The 17,338-nt window shown below is 45.2% G+C and overlaps 1 protein-coding gene across 1 annotated transcript in view; it reads left to right on the top strand.

Moving 5' to 3' along the window:
* CCDC12 (coiled-coil domain containing 12) overlaps positions 1 to 17,338 on the top strand; it is a 78,428-nt gene that overhangs the window by 919 nt on the left and 60,171 nt on the right. The gene's annotated exons all lie outside the window — the stretch shown is intronic.

The raw sequence follows: 17,338 nt of genomic DNA, 5'->3' as shown, positions 1-17,338 counted from the left end.
AGGGGTGGGTTGCGTGGGGAGGTCTGGGAGCTGCTGGTGTTGGGGGAATGGGGGGGATCTTGTGTGGTGTGAGTGTACCCAGTGGGGGGGGGGAGTTGAAGGTGTTCCTGGGGCTGGGGGAGCAAGGGCAGCTGAGGCCAACCAGGGTGAGAGGAGCTGAGGGAGACAGGTGCACTCAGTATTTGTGTGGGGCACAAGGACAGTGGGGGGCACTGAGGAATTGGAGGGGGGCCACAGAGGAGCAGGGTAGTAGGGAGGTGTGCATGGGAGTTGGGAGAAGACTGGGGGATGTCTGGGGGAACCTTTCAAGAGTGGCAGGAAGGGCGTGCACCCCAATGGACCTGCCTGTGGTATTTAGCTAACCAGTAACCTGCTGATTGAGCCCCGATCCGTAATTGGATATCTGTGGGCAGTCGCCTCCATCTGTGTAGGGTTCCTACTGACTTCATAAAAGCTCTGTAAGGGTTGCAGGGGATCCCCTGTGTGGGTCCAATTGCAGAACCAGAGCCCATCTCTGCTACTTATTAATTCATTGTTATCTTTGCTCCATGGTGCTGTATATTCGCCTTTGCTGAATAACCATGTGCTGATGTACAATTCCATTCCTGCTCTTGGCTGTTGTCTTGTCATCCACCTTGTTTGTCTTGTGTCTGTTTTAGCTTGTAAGATCCATGGGATCGTGTCTGCTGTCTGTATTGAATGGCACTTAGCTCATTTAGTTTGGGGTGGTGTTAAAATAATAAATAAGCCCCAATATGAAGTGCACAGATGGGAATCGGTGGTCAGAGTTAAGTATAAACTGGGGATTAATTCTGTCATGTTCAAATATTTTGTATTTTTTATAGCAGTTTCTGATTTATTGGGGTGGGGGGAGAGGCTTACAAATCTTAATTAATCCCCCAAACAATCTATCAGAAGGGTGTTACCTGCATGGTACTTATGGGGAAACTGAGACACGGGATCTGTGATTTACTCAGACCATGCACATGTCAGTCCCATGATTATGACTTGGGAGTTTCATGGCTCTCAGTCCTGTGTTCATTGCCTGTAACCTTGGTTTCCTAACTTTGTGTTTTGTGGTGGTAAATTTGCAATGACAAATGATAGAATACCAGCCCCAGATCAGCTGTGTGGAAACACCTAGCATGAGGACAGTAAGTGAAAGAAGGGGTTGGGTTGGGTGAGCGGGGAAAGAGTCCCTTGAAGAAGGAGGAAAGATGGGCATGAGTCCTGTGGAGAGGTGAGAAGTTACTCAACAATCACTGGGGAGAAGGCAATGAATGACTCAGATAGCTTGATCTTCATTACAGTGCCTGAACTCTGTGTGTAAAGTAGACTGAGTTACCACCTCGTGGATTTTGTCCTTCAGGGAAAAACCAGTTACTGCATGATGCTGAGATATGATATTGTCACATTGTGAATTTCATTGTGATGTGACTGTACAGCGCTGTAAGTGTACTTATTGCTGTACAGTAGGTGATCTGTACCAAATGGATAACGGGTCTCAGCTACAAAAATCAGCCTAAAATCAGTAGCAGGAACATTACAGGGCAGTGCAAAACACAACAGAAAATAGTATATAGTCAACATACGTGGAACCTTAGATTGTATGCCCTTTGGAATAGGAACTGCCTCTTTGTATAGTACCTAGCACAATGGGGTTCTGGTCCATGACTGCACCTTCTAGACCTTTTTTACTGTATTAATAATAATAATAATAATGTGGTGTTTTTCTAGGCTGAAATTATTTCTGGGATAGTTAAAAGTGGCTTTGCAATCACTGCTTGCTGAATCGCTCTGGATTGAAGTTTAGGTACTAAGGTGGTGGGGTTTGTATAAGTAGCTTGGCAGGTAAATTCAGGGTGACCTTACAAAATGACTTAAGTCAGTTTTGGTCAGGGCATTCTCTTTTCTCCCTCAAAGGTGGAACTGGAAGATTGTTGGAAGGAGGGTTGCAATTGTTAGTCTCATCAGGACAGTTTTATAGTCATTTTGAAGACACATACAGAGTTTGTTTAGCTGCGGCTTCTTGAAAACTATTAGTTCCACTTCTTTTATTATCCTTGGTCTTTAATGGGGGTTGCAGAACATACAACTCTAGTTTGTGTCCTGTATGGACTGGCACACAAGATAAGGAACCAGGTAGCACAGAGCCTTTGTACTTTTTCTAGGTACTTTCAAAAAAGTTGATACATATTTTCCTTCCCTCTATTAAATCCCCTTCCTGTACATGGTACCGTGTGTTGCCCTGTTCTTTTGTCTCTTTGCTTTTGGAAGACAGATGAGGCTCAGGCATTCCTTTGTTAGTGGGAGACATTGCTTACACTATGGGAGTCTTGTCACGTCTCTTGGACAGGGGTGGCCAACCTGAGCCTGAGAAGGAACCAGAATTTGAAATGTACATTGCCAAAGAACCACAGTAATACGTCAGCAGCCCCCCATCTGCTCCCCAGTGCCTCTGCCTGCCGGCAGCCCCCTCCAATCAGTGCCTACTCCATCCCACGCCCACCACAATCGGCTATTTCACCTGCGCAGGAGGCTATGGGGAGAGAGGGGAGGAGCGAGGGCATGCAAGGCTTAGGGGAAGGGGCAAGGGCCTTGGGGGGGGTGGAGTGGGGGCAGAGCAGGGGGTTGAGCAGTGAGAACCCCCAGCAAATTGGCAAGTAATCATCTATTGCTTCAGCCCCGGAATCAGTGCCTCGGTAAGGAGCCGCGTATTAACCTCTGAAGAACCGCATGTGGCTCCGAAGCCACAGGTTGGGCACCCCGCTCTAGGAGTTGTCAGCTACAACTGTAGTGTCCACCTAGTGAGAAAGAGGCTAATTCTGAGACTTCCACTCTGTTTCCTCAGGGGTATCGAGTCACTTCAGGCTGGTTAGAGTCTTTGGAAATTCAGAAGAAATCCATGCAGTTAAGAATTTGGGCTTTTCTTGGAAAATCTGTATTACACTACACATCTGTAGTGCCTTTGATATTGTACGCCAGGCGTGAACGTGGCCCACTTTTTCATTCAGTTGCTGGCTTAGACTTCATGATGTAAATCCTTTTCTCGAGCAAACTAAAGAGTGAAAGCTTCCATTGTTGTGCTGCTCAGGAACATGCAAAATAAATGTGTTGACCTCTTTCTGGGTAGGAAACCGTTGCTTCATGCTGGGTAAGTGTAATGTGTGGCTTACTTTGTTTCTTCATTTGGGTAGTTTTCAAAAATAGATAAACAAATGCAATGTGCGGCAGATAATTTTTTGAGTTCCTGTTGGATGCCACTTAATCATAGTTCTACACCTCAACAAGAGATCAAATAAAGGTGTGCTCTTAAATTTGCCTGTGTTGGTGTCCTTAAGAATTCCTGTAAGTTGGGTTGTATCAGTGCTTGACTTAGTTTCTGCAATATGTTTATAATAGGTGTGAACCAAATGATGACTTATCACTGTCTTCATTATTGGGGCTTGACCAACTGAGTGTAAATGGTGGATGTTTCTGAAGTAGCTCATAGGAGCATCAAAGTCATCAGCCAGAACTTGAAACACTTATTATTTGCCACTTTAAATAGCAAAATTGGAAAACATATTCACGTTCTCTATATGTGTATATATCTATCTTCTTACTATATGTTCCATTCTATGCATCCGATGAAGTGGACTGTGGCCCACGAAAGCTTATGCTCAAATTTGTTAGTCTCTAAGGTGCCACAAGTCCTCCTGTTCATATTCCAAAACAAACTCCCTCTTAAAGAAAGGGATAACATTTGTTGAGATACACAATAGAGACGTGATTGGTGCAATGCACACCGTGATTACCTTATCTGAACTTGGCCTGTACAACATTTGAAAAGCCCGTAGTCATTGCTATGCAATCTGAATTTTGGTTTGAGCTCTTCTTACTCAATTTGTGCCACTGCCAAAGCTGATGTTATTCCCTGTGTGATACCATCAGCTGTCCCAGATTCCAAGTGTACTCTATCACAAAGATAGTACAAGGTTTCCATCCTACACAAAACTGATGTATGCAGACTCTTGGTTCAGCTACAGACCTGTCAGTGGATCCAACAGCAAGTATGGTAATAAAACCTAGCTTTCTGATTGTATTTCTGAGAAACTTTTCTAAGACCCTGTATTTGTCTTTGTAAAGCATTTCCCTGTGGATGTTAAATATAGCTTGCTCCAAGAGTAAGGCCATCTTTGGCTTGCAAGTTGCAATGTATTTCAAAATCTCAAACTGAAGTCATGTTTAACTGCTCTATAACCGGTGTTCAACAAGCTCGGCAAGTTTAAGATCTTCTCATGGAGCATTTTATGGAGCAATCGGTAATGGGAGCTTCTTGGGGACAAAGTGATGCGTTTCCTGCTTCCATGCATTTCACATGAGCAGCAGAGTGGTTGTGTATGTTTAGGAACCCAATTCTAATGGTCTTATACCCGGTTACAAGCAGAGTGTCCTGATGACCAAGCTTTTCATGCTTTCTGCAAAGTACACAAGATTTTATCTTTCTGACATGAAAATGATAGCCACTTTCCGACTGTAACCTTTAGCGTGCAAGCTTTATTCTCCCTCTTAAAATCAAATCAAAGTCTGCCTGGCCAAAGCTTCTGCTGCTAAACTTACATGGCTTTAGAAGTTGCTATGTAGCCTATTTCAGCTTGGCTGGAATATTAAACATTTGCTTGCCTTTGAATTACCTGAGTGTAACTGAAAAGCCTAAACCACATCTCTTGGTTCTCCACTCACCATACACTCCTGATCAGTGCACTAAAAAACACATTCAAGCTGAGGCCCAGCAGACGTTCTTTCCAGGATGCTATCACCTTCTCCCAAAGCATTGTATGTAGTTGGCACCAACGAGGCCCATTCGTCACCCCTCTGACTAGCAGCTCAGTAGTTCTGCTCTGCTCAGCCCCTACTCCCCTTACCACTAAATTCTTTGGTTCGCTACCACTCAGCCCTCCTGGTCACCCTCACCTCTAACTGACAGCTCAGTTTGCTGCTGTTCAGATCCTGCACCCATCCTCCCCTGTTCTCATCCAATGGGCAGGAAACCTGACCCTCTTATTTACTCAGAGGGTGCTACGTCTTGCCTTGGGCTCCTAGGCAAAGGGGGTTTCCCTAGCTGGGTTGGAAGATCACTTCAAGCTAAGTGACTAGCATGCATGGAAGGTGCTTTTAACCCTGTATGATTATTTGTGTTATGCTGGTACCTAAGGGAGCCCCGGTCATGGACCAGCACCTGATTGTGCCACACCATTTTCCTAAAAGCTGATATATTTGCGAGTAACTGGGGAAGGTGTAAAACTGACAAAAGTTCAAATAGTCTTTTATCTAGTATCCAACAGAAATCCATATGAAGGGACAACATGGGAGCAATGCTTTCTGAAGAATAAACTTCCCCTCTTTTTGTTTTTTTGTAGAAGAGGAAACGTGCCGGACAGTGTCTTGATGTTTAATATGGCCTTGCACATTTTTCTGCAGGCTTAGGATATTTAAATATCTTTGATAGAGGTTGGTTATATAATTGGCACTTAGCTGATGTTTTTGGTGCCACGTCCAATTAAGAGGAAAGCAGCACCGGGTTTTCTGATGCCAGCCCTGGTAACGCTCACATGATGATGTCGATCAGTCTTTTTAACTTTTAAGAATTTTAATTTTGAAACAGAGTGAGAAGTGCTTCCAGCTTTTGGGGGAAAAACGGGGGTGGTTGTTCTAAGTAACTGAGTGTGCGTCATATTATATCTATAAGAGCAAGCCTCTCCCAAATGGAGAGCATAAGAGAGAATGCTTGGGGGGCAGTTTATCACTTAGTCATTCGGCACAGCAGTGGGGCGGAAGAATCTGACACTGCATGCGTTTTATACAAAAGTGTAAAACCGCATAATAAGTACTAGAAGCAGCAGCTGTATTTGTACTGTAGGTGCATCATAATGTTCTCAGCTTGCTTTAATCTTCTTACGTTAATTCTAATTAACATAGTAACGTTTTTCTTATCGTACCATGTAGTCCAGCCCACTTATTGTCTGCTGCTTTCACATGACCTATCTTTTTTCCATTAAATAGCTGAAAATCAAATAATTAAACAGAATGCTGCTTTTCACCCATTGTTAACAGTTATTATTGCTAAAGAATTAAGTTAGGCTCATTTTAAAGCTTAATACTACATGCCTGGTTGTTTTTAGTGCCCATCACTTAGCTACCAAGTGCAGCATCACTATCTGATTATAAATTTTGGAACACAGTTAGAGAATGTGGTCTCTTAGATTTATTTAAAGCTTTTAGGCACGTGATTACCTGACTTCTCATGACTCCTAGCTTGCTTAGGCTCCGATCCTTCCAACATTTAAACACATACTTAACTTCATGCACTTCAGCAGTCTCATTGTCAATGGGACTACTCTCATGTAAGTGTTTGCAGGATTGGGGCAGTAAAGCATAACCTCAACATCATTCATTTACAGTAAATGAAAATAAGATGGAGGGTAGTTGTATCATTCCTCGTGGAAAATTGAAAACCCACTTGTACTACAGGCCTCAGTTGACTCTTAGATCCCAGCACTGCAGTTCCTAATTGAAATTACTGGCGAGCTTTGCCTACATAAGAAATGCAGGATTGGGTCCAAAGGGCTCTTTGGAGCAGGGAAAACTGTTTTACAATTAACCCCAAATCAGAAATTGGCCACTGGTATTAAATGGGCACACTTGCATGGAATCAACATCAAAACATTTAGGGTTGGACTTCCTAAGTGACTTAAGAGCACAAGCTGTGTTGAATGTCAATGGGACTTGTAAATCTACATCATGTAAGCACTTAAAAATTCCACCCTTAGTACATAGAGAATCTTATTCCCGTTTACCACAATTTTCCATTAAGCTAGTTGACATTACAAACTGTTAGCTTTATCTTTTTCTGTTGCAAATGTTTGTTTAAGAGTTTTTATGTAGTGATGTTATAACCATTTTGGTCCTGGGATATTAGAGAGACAAGGTGGGTGAAGTAATATCTTTAAATGGACCAAATTCTATTGATGAGAGAGACAAACACAAAGCTCTTCTTGAGGCCTGGGAAATGGAATATGTCAGAGCTAAATACAAGGTGGAACAGATTGTTTAGCGCAAGTAGTTAACACATATTTCAAGGGACCATTCAAGGTGAAGTGGCCTGTTAACTCCCGTCCAATCATAGGGGGAAAGGAAGGGTGGGAGGGGGGAAAAAGGCAGTTTGGGGGGTGATCGCTAGTGGGTTACAGATTGTTGTAATAAGATGTAAATCCAGTGTCTCTCTCTATTAGTCCATGATTTTTAATATCTAACTGAGTTAAGAATTTAAGCTCCCAGGCTCGTGTTTTGAAGGCATTGTGCTGGTTTCCTTGGAGAACAAGGACTGAGTGGTCAGCTATAGAGTGATCATTTTGTGAAAAGTGTTCACCCACAGGTGACTGGGTGGTTTTGTCTTTTATCATTTTTCTGTGAGAGTTTATTCAAGGGTGTAGCGATTGTCTAGTTTCATTGACATAGTTGTTACTGGGGCATTTAGTGCACTGGGTGAGGTCTCATCTTTGGCTGTCCCTCGATGCGAGGATGATGTCTGCCAAGGGGGTTCATTGGTGGCTTTTTAAGTGGTTGAGGAGCCCAATTCGTGCCCTGAAAATTTTCCCACAGAAGTGACAGATGTAATCTTGGAGGAGACAGAGTTGCTGGCTGGACTTTTGTGTCCTTTCTTTCCTCCTTTGTCCCTAGCCTCTGTTTGCCAGAAGCTGGGATTGGGTGACAGGGTACGGATCACTTGATGATAACCTGTCTGTTCGTTCCCTTTGGGGCACCTGGCATTGGCCACTGTCAGAGGACAGGATACTGGGCTTGATGAACCTTTGGTCTGACCCAGTATGACCGTTCTTATGTTCTCTGTCTCATGAGCACATCTGTTCTCCTCAAAGTGAGCTGTGGCTTGGTGTATGGTGTGACGCCACCGTGTTCTCCCAGTTTGTTGCATTGATGCCTTACTTTTTAAGATGTACTTTCAGTATGTCTTTGAAACACTTCCGCTGCCCTCCTTCCCTGATTTAACTGAGAGAAGAGTACTTGCTTTGGGAGGCGAGCGTCAGGCATACGTACAAAGCGTCCAGCTCAGCGGAGTTGGTGTTTCATGGCCTGTGCTTCTATACTGCTGCTGATGGCTGCAGAGAGAGCCCTGATGTTACTGCGTCGGTCTTCCCAGCTGATCCTGAGAAGCCTCCTGAGGCAGCACTGCTGGAACCACGCCAGCTGCTTGAGACGTTGTCGATAGGTTACCCAGGTCTCACACCCATAGGGAAGGGTGGGGATGACAACTGCCTTGTAAACCAAGATCTTGGTGCCAGTTTGCAGACCCCTGTCATTGAAGATTTGTTTGAGTAGTCTTCCAAAGGATGTGCTGGCACAGCGGATCCTGTATTCAATTTCTGTATTAATGCTGACTGTTTGGGAGAGGTGGCTGCCAAGGTAAGGAAAATGGTCCACGTTTTCCAGGGGTTCTCTACTGATGGTGGTTTGTAGAGTATGAAGAGTAGTTTGTGCAGGTGAGGGCTGATAGAATACCTTGGTTTTCCCGACGTTGAGAGAGTGACCCAGGCTGTGAGAGGCATCTGCAAAAAGGTTTAGGGTACTTTGCATGTTGGCCTCTGTGTGTGTGAGAGAATGACGCTGTCATCTTCATACTGAAGTCAGTGATGCCAATTCTCGTGATCTTAGATTTTGTTTGGAGATGTCGAAGATTGAAGAGTTGACCATCCATACGATATTCAGTCCTGATTCCATCAGGAATATGGTCATGAATGAGAGTTAGGATCACGGCAAGGTAAGTGGAGAAGAGTGTTGGAGCAATGATGCTTGACACCAGTGTGAATGATGAATGGTTCGGTCTCTGAGCCGTTACACAGCATGGTGGCAGTCATCCCATCATGCAGTAGTCTGATGATGGAAATGAATATTTGTTGGCAGCCAAACCTGCACAGCATCTTCCATAGGGCATCACGATTGATAGCCAAAGGCCTTGGTTAGATTGATGAATGCTATGAACAGTTCCTGGTGTTGCTGTCTGCACTTCTCCTGAATCCGTTGTGCCACGAAGATCATGTCAGTTGTGCCTCGGGATGGCCTGAATCCACAATGTGATTCAGGGAGGAGTTCTTCGGCAAGGGGGAGGAGGCGGTTTAGTAGGATCTGGGCAAGGGTCTTCCCTGTGATGGAGAGGAAGGCAATACCTCGGTAGTTCCCGCACAAAGATTTGTCCCCTTTCTTAAATACTGTAACAATGTTGGCCTTCTTAAAGTCAGGTGGAATTTCTTCACAGGTCAAGATTTTGTCAAGGAGTTGGCAAAGTTTGTGCTGGAGCATTGTTTCACTGGCTTTAAAAAGCTCAGCTGGGAAGCTGTCTGGGCCTGATGTCTTGTGTTTTTTTTTTTTTTTTTGTCTGGGTGATAGCACACCCAGACTTCCTCAGAAGATGGGGGGGATCAGCAAGGGGTTCCATTGCAGAGCCTTGTGGAAGGGTGTCTTTAGAAACCGTGGATTCGCAGTTTAGTAGGCTCTCAAAGCACTCCTTCCAGCGTTGTTTAGTGGCCGCATTGTTCTTGAGGAGGGTGGAGCCATCCTGGGAACTTAAGGGGGTTGGGCCTTTGGAGCTTGGCCCATACGTAGCTTTTGTTGCTCGAAAGAAGCTTCTCATGTCATCCTGATCTACGAAACCCTGGATCTCAGAGGCCTTCTCGTGCCACCACTTATTTTTGATGTCACGTAACCTCCTTTGGACTTTGACTTTGAGCAAGTGGTAGGCCTCATGTTATCGTTGGTTAGAGGAATCATTTTGCCAATTACAGAATGCAGTTCTTTTCTGTTGAATTAATACTAGGATTTCCTTGTTGTTTTTGTTAAACCAGTCATGGTGCTGATAAGTGGAATATTCTATAGTTTCAGCACATGCACTGTGAATGATATTTTTTAAGCTCTTGAATGTCACTGATGTTATCAGGCAAGTTAGAGTTTCTCAGGTAGCTGTTGCTGGAACGTCTCGCAGCTAGCTTGGTCTTGAAGTACTTTGACGTTCTACTGCTTTTGCTTAGTCTTTGGGTGTTTGTGGTGTGGTGGAGCGAGCTGCAGGTACATGAGTGATCTTACTAATCGATGGTCTGTCCAACAGTGATCTGTACCTCTCATGGCTCATCTTATATGGAGTCAAATCTCAGGCTCTGACTATAACATAGTCAAGGAGGTGCCGGTGTTTGGACTGAGGCTGTTTCTAGGTGGTCTTAAATTTGTTACTCTGCCTAACGATGGTATTTGTGACGAGCAGGTCATGCTCCACACATTTGCTGAGGAGGAGAATACCATTGGGGCTTACATTTCCCACCCCTTCTTTGCCTATTGTGCTGCTCCAGAGTTGAGAGTCCCATCTGATTCTGGCATTGAAATCTCCCAGGAGGATGAATTTGTCTGCTTTAGGTATGGCTGTGAAGACTGCATCGAGAGCACTATAAAACTGCTCCTTGTTGTCTTCCTCATCATCAAGTGTTGGGGCGTATACACTGATGACTGTGGCATATTGGTTGTTGCTGAGCTTGAGCCGAAGTGTCATGAGATGCTCCTTGATCCCCACAGGAAGCTCCAAAAGCTGACTGGTGATCTTATTTTTGATGGCAAAGCCAATCCCGTGAAAGCCTCTCTTCAGGTGGTGAATGAAGAAGGTGAGTGAGGTACATCACATGTTGTAATAGGCATGTGTAGGGCCCATGGATATTGAAAGGTATGTTGTGCGGGGTGTTGGTCATTGTAGCAGTGGAGATATGTTTACAGGTTTTGCATCTGTTGTTCTGGCAGAGTCTGGTGCTGTTTTGAGTTGGTATGTCCTGATCTGTGTGGAGCTTGCTTCTAAAAGTGAGCTTGGAGAGGTTGGGGATTGTTTGAAGGCCGGAAGAGGGGGTTCAGGAAAGATTTCTTTCAGGATGTGGTCCCCATTAAGTATGGATTGCAGTTATTTAATGATACTCCGTATAGATTCCAGTGTGGGGCGGTACGTGACAACTAGGGGTGTGCGTTCGGAGGTGGTTTTATTTCTGTATTGAAGCAGGTTCTCTCAGGGTGTTTGGGTGGCTTGTTTCGTGATGCAGTCTACTTCTCTGGTGAGGTATCGTTGTTTGGTAAAGGCAGTTTTAAGTGTGCTAAGGTGTATATATCCTGGACTTTTTACTCCGAGCATAGTTTGTGGTATCTGAGTGCCTGGCTGTAGATAACAAATGTCTTGATGTGTTTTGGGTGGTTATTGGATCTGTCCAAATAGGTGTGGTGATCTGTGCGTTTCTTGTTTATATTTGTCTGTAGGGTTCCATTGTTAAAGCTGATTGTGGTGTCCAGGAAGTTGATGCTAGTGTGGGAGTGTTCTAGAGTGAGTTTAACGGACGAGTGATGGTTTCTGAAGTTGGGTGGAAATCTATGAGGGAGTTAATGTCATCTATCCAGAGCATGAAAATATAATCGATGTATTTCATGGGTTTTGTGGTGCATTTATCCAGAAATTCTCCTTCACGGTGACCCATGAAGAGGTTGGCATACTGGGGAGCCATTGTAGTACCCACCGCTATTGTCATCGTTTGGACAAAATGTTTGCTGAATGTAAAATTGTTGTGGTGAGGAAGAAATGGATGAGTTTGATGTGTTTTGGGGAGTATAGCTGAGGGTTGCCCATTATCTTGTAAATATCTGAGGCAGGCAATACTTGTTGGTGTAAAGGGAGGTGAAATCCGTGGTCGCAAGGATGGCGTCTAAGAGATTGGCTCTTGAGAAAAGACCTTATTTGTACATCTGCATCTGTCTACTTTAGGGTTTTGACCTTCTGCTGGTCACTGGAGTATTTGAGTGCTTTTTCTGTAGGAAATGTATAGGGTTTCAAAACCAGAAAAATGTCATGTGATACGGATTCTTCAAAGGGCTACTTTGTGGGCGTGTACTGGGGTACATCCGTAAGTAGATGAAAACACCGTGTACACTGGAGCGTGCATTCATTAGAATTGCTGATGCCTCAATGTATTTTAAGCAGAGATTTTGGAATCCATCTACCATAGACTGTTTTGAAAACCGAGCATGTAAAATGGGGAAAACCTAGTTTTTCTTAGTTGCTGTTGGATACCACAGATGTGTCAATGTGTGACCCAAATAGTTAGTTTCACTGTAGGGTGGTGTCAAGTTTCCTTCCCCACTCTGAACTCTAGGGTACAGATGTGGGGACCTGCATGAAAGACCCCCTAAGCTTATTTTTACCAGCTTAGGTTAAAACTTCCCCAAGGTACAAACTTTTGCCTTGTCCTTGAACCCTATGCTGCCACCACCAAGCGTGTTAACAAAGAACAGGGAAAGAGCCCACTTGGAGACGTCTTCCCCCAAAATATAGCCCCAAGCCCTACACCCCCTTTCCTGGGGAAGGCTTGATAAAAATCCTCACCAGTTTGTACAGGTGAACACAGACCCAAACCCTTGGATCTTAAGAACAATGAAAAAGCAATCAGGTTCTTAAAAGAAGAATTTTATTTAAAGAAAAGGTAAAAGAATCACCTCTGTAAAATCAGAATGGTAAATACCTTACAGGGTAATCAGATTCAAAACATAGAGAATCCCTCTAGGTAAAACCTTAAGTTACAAAAAGACACAAAAACAGGAATATATATTCCATTCAGCACAGCTTATTTTACCAGCCATTAAATAGATGGAAATCTAATGCATTTCTAGCTAGATTACTTGCTAACAGAAGTTCTGAGACTGCATTCCTGATCTGTTCCCGGCAAAAGCATCACACAGACCTACGAACCCTTTGTTCCTCCCTTCCTTCCTCCTCCTCTTCCCCCGCCCCGCATATGAAAGTATCTTGTCTCCTCATTGGTCATTTTGGTCAGGTGCCAGCGAGGTTATCTTAGCTTCTTAATCCTTTACAGGTTTTGCCTCTGGCCAGGAGGGATTTTATAGCACTGTATACAGACAAGTGGTTACCCTTCCCTTTATTTTTATGACAGGAGGCATTTTGATTGTAATTACAATACATAGCAAAGTATTCTTTAGCTCTTTCCTCGCGGCTAGTGCTGTAGTGAAGCTGTGGGTCTGTGAATTATCCATATAAAAGAATCAACTGAGCTGTTTTGCCTTTCTTGCGAGCTGAGCCCTTTTCACACAACCAGTTACTTAGTAATGTTGTTAGCAATATTTTTTCGAACAGTGCAGTTGCCTTAAACACTGCTTTGTCACCTGGGGTTTGCTTCTTAATCTCTAATGTGGAAATAATTGTGTGTGTAACCTTTAGATTTTGAAATGGGGGAGGAAATGTTCATTGGCCACTGCTGGTGTGATAAAGTCTGTGGCTTGCTCTTGCTAGGGGAGGAAGCTGCTACTGTATTGTTAATTCAGAGTACATGAGAGCGGGAGGATGTTTACTTAACAACAAAATTTGAGCATTAAAATCAAGTATTGAAAATTGTGAGGCCTCACTGTGTGGTGAATTACTGAGTATTTGCATCTGCTTACTATTTGTTGGTTCCTTCTAAAAGATTTGGAGGACAGGAGGGTTGGAATAGAGAGAAAAAGCTTTGAGTGCAGAGATCAAACTCTCCATACGAATATACAGATACAAGGCATGTGCAGTGCAGCACAAATGATGAGCACAAAAGTAGTAATCTGTTTTGAAGGGTGCTGTTAACTTGTAAGATCAGTTTAAAACAAATTTAAAACCAGTCTTAGGTTCTACACTTGTCCTGTTTCCCCTGCCAGTCTTTATGGTTTTTAATTTTTTTCTTCCATTTTCTAAAATGAGTTACTCTCTGCCATTGCTGTATGAAAGACCCACACAAATGGGGAAAAAGACTATACAGGGGAAACAGTGAAAATGACTGGACACGGTGCTCCTAAATGCACAAAGTAAATAAATGGGGGATATTTTCCAGTAGTCTGGGGTGTTACTTTAACAAAAGTAGGTAAAATTTCAGGCAGAAGTCGTTGTTTTTGATCTTTACGTACTTGTTTCTTTGTCTTTGAATCATATCTAGCTTGTATGTTGTGTTTTCCACTTAGGAAGACATAGTCAAACTAGACCGAGGAACAGTGGGTCTTCCTTATGAAATTTTAGCTTGTGCTGACTTTGCTAGTGCTGTTTTATGTAACAGTGTTGTAAACTAGGTAAATATCTAGTTGATGTACCCCCTGGAAGACCTCTGCATAACCCCAGAGGTATGCATACCCCTGGTTGAGAACCACTGGTGCAGAGCACAGGAAAACCAAGGAGAGGCTGGTTCACATCCTCATTTCCTACTGATGAGCAAACTGAAGCTGAGAGGTTGTCACCTGCCTGTGGTCAAATGACAAGTGAATGTCAAACTCAGAAGTCCCTGGCTCCTAGTTCTACGTTTAGACTACAAGTCCATACCTCTCCAAGGTGGCTGTCTCCTTCCTTATGTATGGCAGCACGTGACCACATTTCATTCCTATTTCTTGCTATCTAGGTGTTTTCACGCTCTTTGCTTTTTAATTTTTAAAGCAGCTTTGTTGTTGGTTGAGGTGAATATTTAACAGAACTTGGCTGGTACAAATAGATGCTAATTGCAAACTAAACATGACTAGCACTTTTTCTGTGTTGTTGCTTTTTTGCAATTTCCGTAAGATGCTGCTTTCCATTTTTGCATAAAAGCAGCAAAGCAATGTAACACACTGGCATTTAGAGGCAAATCTTTGAAAACTGCTGCAAACTCACTTGGACATCTTCCCCTTCCCCAGTATAAAAACATTGTAATATAATAAAACCCGGTGAGATCCCATATTTATGTTGTAAATGAGGATTAATTTTCACATGAGAAACTGGCAATAAGTTTATGGGATCTGATTGTCATGATGCTCATTATCTTGACTTATTTTTGCATTGCCATGGTAATGGGCAGAGAGTTTTTCCTTTTTCCTTTTTTCTATTTGTACCCATAAAAAAGATTAACTGCTCCTTTTCAACACAAACTGTGCTGTGCTAAACCTGTGGCTCCTTTAATCTGCCGCTCAGTGATCCCAGCTGTGCAGTCTGACTCTTCTTTCTGCTGGAGCTTTTGAATGGGCTCCATGGAAATAGATGACTGACAGGCATCTTTTCATCGGTAGCTGGTGGTATGCACGCAATGAATGGATACAAGCTCCAGACGGTAGTGCAAAGGCAGACAAGTTATGATACTAATACTGCACATGGGGGGTGGGAGGGGAAGAGAGCATGACAGCTCTCCTGTGGTACACATCCTCTACCCCTTTGCTTCAAATGAAACTTCCGATGTCACCTTCTTCCGGCCCATCAGAAATTTTTGTTCAGTTTGTTTAAATAGCCCACAATGGGAGAATCAGGGCACCTTTTTTCCACTGGAATTTGAGCTACCATCTATTGTTTTTGAAGGAAGTGAGCAATGAATTTGGGGGCAGCATCAACGTGGTATTGAGCTCTTGCTCTTAATGGCCTGAAGTTGACTCACTTGAATTGAATAGCTTGCTGTCTGTTGGAAAATAATGTGGCTAGAACTTGATCTGAGCCCCTCCCGCCCACACACTTGTTTGACTCTCTTTTTCTAACACCTTCTTTGAAACTTGAAAATGTGTTTGCCTTCAGATTTGGTTGGGTTCCATTTAACAACCCACTATCTCTTTTTAATGGGGCTTGACATTTGTTTTCTTTAAAATCTTAGTTCCCTAAATATAGCCAACGCACATCATTCTGCTATTCGAAATGTCTCGCACACAGCATGAATGTTTCAAAGGTGATGTATTTACAGCCATAGAAAAAAAATATGAAACAGAGATATTCAGTGGCTGGAAGGTGTGTGTGTGTACTTTCAAAAGCCTCCTTCAGTTTGAAAGTGGTACTGAAAATTGGGAACCAAAACTGATTATCCTAAGCGGTGAATACCATCTAAATGGATTTAGGAAACTTACAGTGGGTGTTCCATAGAAGAATTACCCTCCTTGGATAGAGCGATATGAGGGATGTCATGGGCGGGCAAAGCAATATAATGAAGAGGTGCAATGGAGTGCCCATAGAGAGACTCCATGAGCATGACATGAGATGCCTGACGTGACAGGCTGGGTCTGAGACGTACCGCTTTGTAAAGGGTCGTAGCGGAAGGGACAGACTGGATGGAATAGGAGGTCCCATTGTCCAGAAGTATAAGATTTTGTTTATTCACTGTAACCAGTGGTGAGCTGGAGCCGGTTCGCATGAGCCGGTTGTTAAATTTTAAACAGTTTTAGAACAGTTTGTTGACCCGCTTCCCTGCAGGGGACGCTGAGGCTTTGATGGGCTCCGGCTGGGAAGTGATGTAATTCCTCCTCCGGCCGCCGGGGGCGCTGCACTGGGGGAGCCACGTGGGCTGTCGCCTGGCCCTGGGCACGAGGCCTGGTGCTGCTGCTGCTCCCCTGGCCCTGAGGCTCCCGCTGTTGCCTGGTGGGTCCCCAGCTGCTCTGCTGGGCCTGGGCTGCATCCTGCTGCTCCCCCCGTGAGCACCCACCACCCTGCCCGCAGCCAGCCCGTGCCTCCAGCCACCCCCTCACCCCCTGCCTTGCCTGCAGCCAGCCCCTGCCGCACCCCCTTCCCTGCCTCCAGCCACCCCCGCGCCACTTGCCTGCAGCCAGCCCCCGTCTCCAGCCACCCCCTGCCCTGCCTCCAGCCAGCCCCACACCTCCTGCCCGGAGCCAGCCCCTGCCACACCCCCTGCCCTGTCTCCAGCCAGCCCCTGTCTCCAGCCAGCCCCTGTCTCCAGCCAGCCCCTGCCACACCCCCTGCCCTGCCCGCAGCCAGCCCCTGTCTCCAGCCAGCCCCTGCCACACCCCCTGCCCTGTCTCCAGCCAGCCCCTGTCTCCAGCCAGCCCCTGCCACACCCCCTGCCCTGCCCGCAGCCAGCCCCTGTCTCCAGCCAGCCCCTGCCACACCCCCTGCCCTGCCCGCAGCCAGCCCCTGTCTCCAGCCAGCCCCTGCCACACCCCCTGCCCTGCCTGCAGCCAGCCCCTGTCTCCAGCCAGCCCCTGCCACACCCCCTGCCCTGCCCGCAGCCAGCCCCTGTCTCCAGCCAGCCCCTGCCACACCCCCTGCCCTGCCCGCAGCCAGCCCCTGTCTCCAGCCAGCCCCTGCCACACCCCCTGCCCTGCCCGCAGCCAACCCCTGTCTCCAGCCAGCCCCGCACCCCCCTGCCACACGCTCCTGTCTGCAGCTGGCCCCACGTCCACTGGTGCCCTGCAGTTCCCAGGGCAGTAACCCTGCACACCTGCTTCAATGAGGGGTGCAGGGAGCAGCTGGGACCCACACATGTGCACACCCTAGGGTGAC

The sequence above is a fragment of the Caretta caretta genome, chromosome 2 (assembly GCF_965140235.1).
Source record: "Caretta caretta isolate rCarCar2 chromosome 2, rCarCar1.hap1, whole genome shotgun sequence".
Taxonomy (NCBI): domain Eukaryota; kingdom Metazoa; phylum Chordata; order Testudines; family Cheloniidae; genus Caretta; species Caretta caretta.
This window is presented reverse-complemented; position numbering and strand designations above follow the sequence as displayed.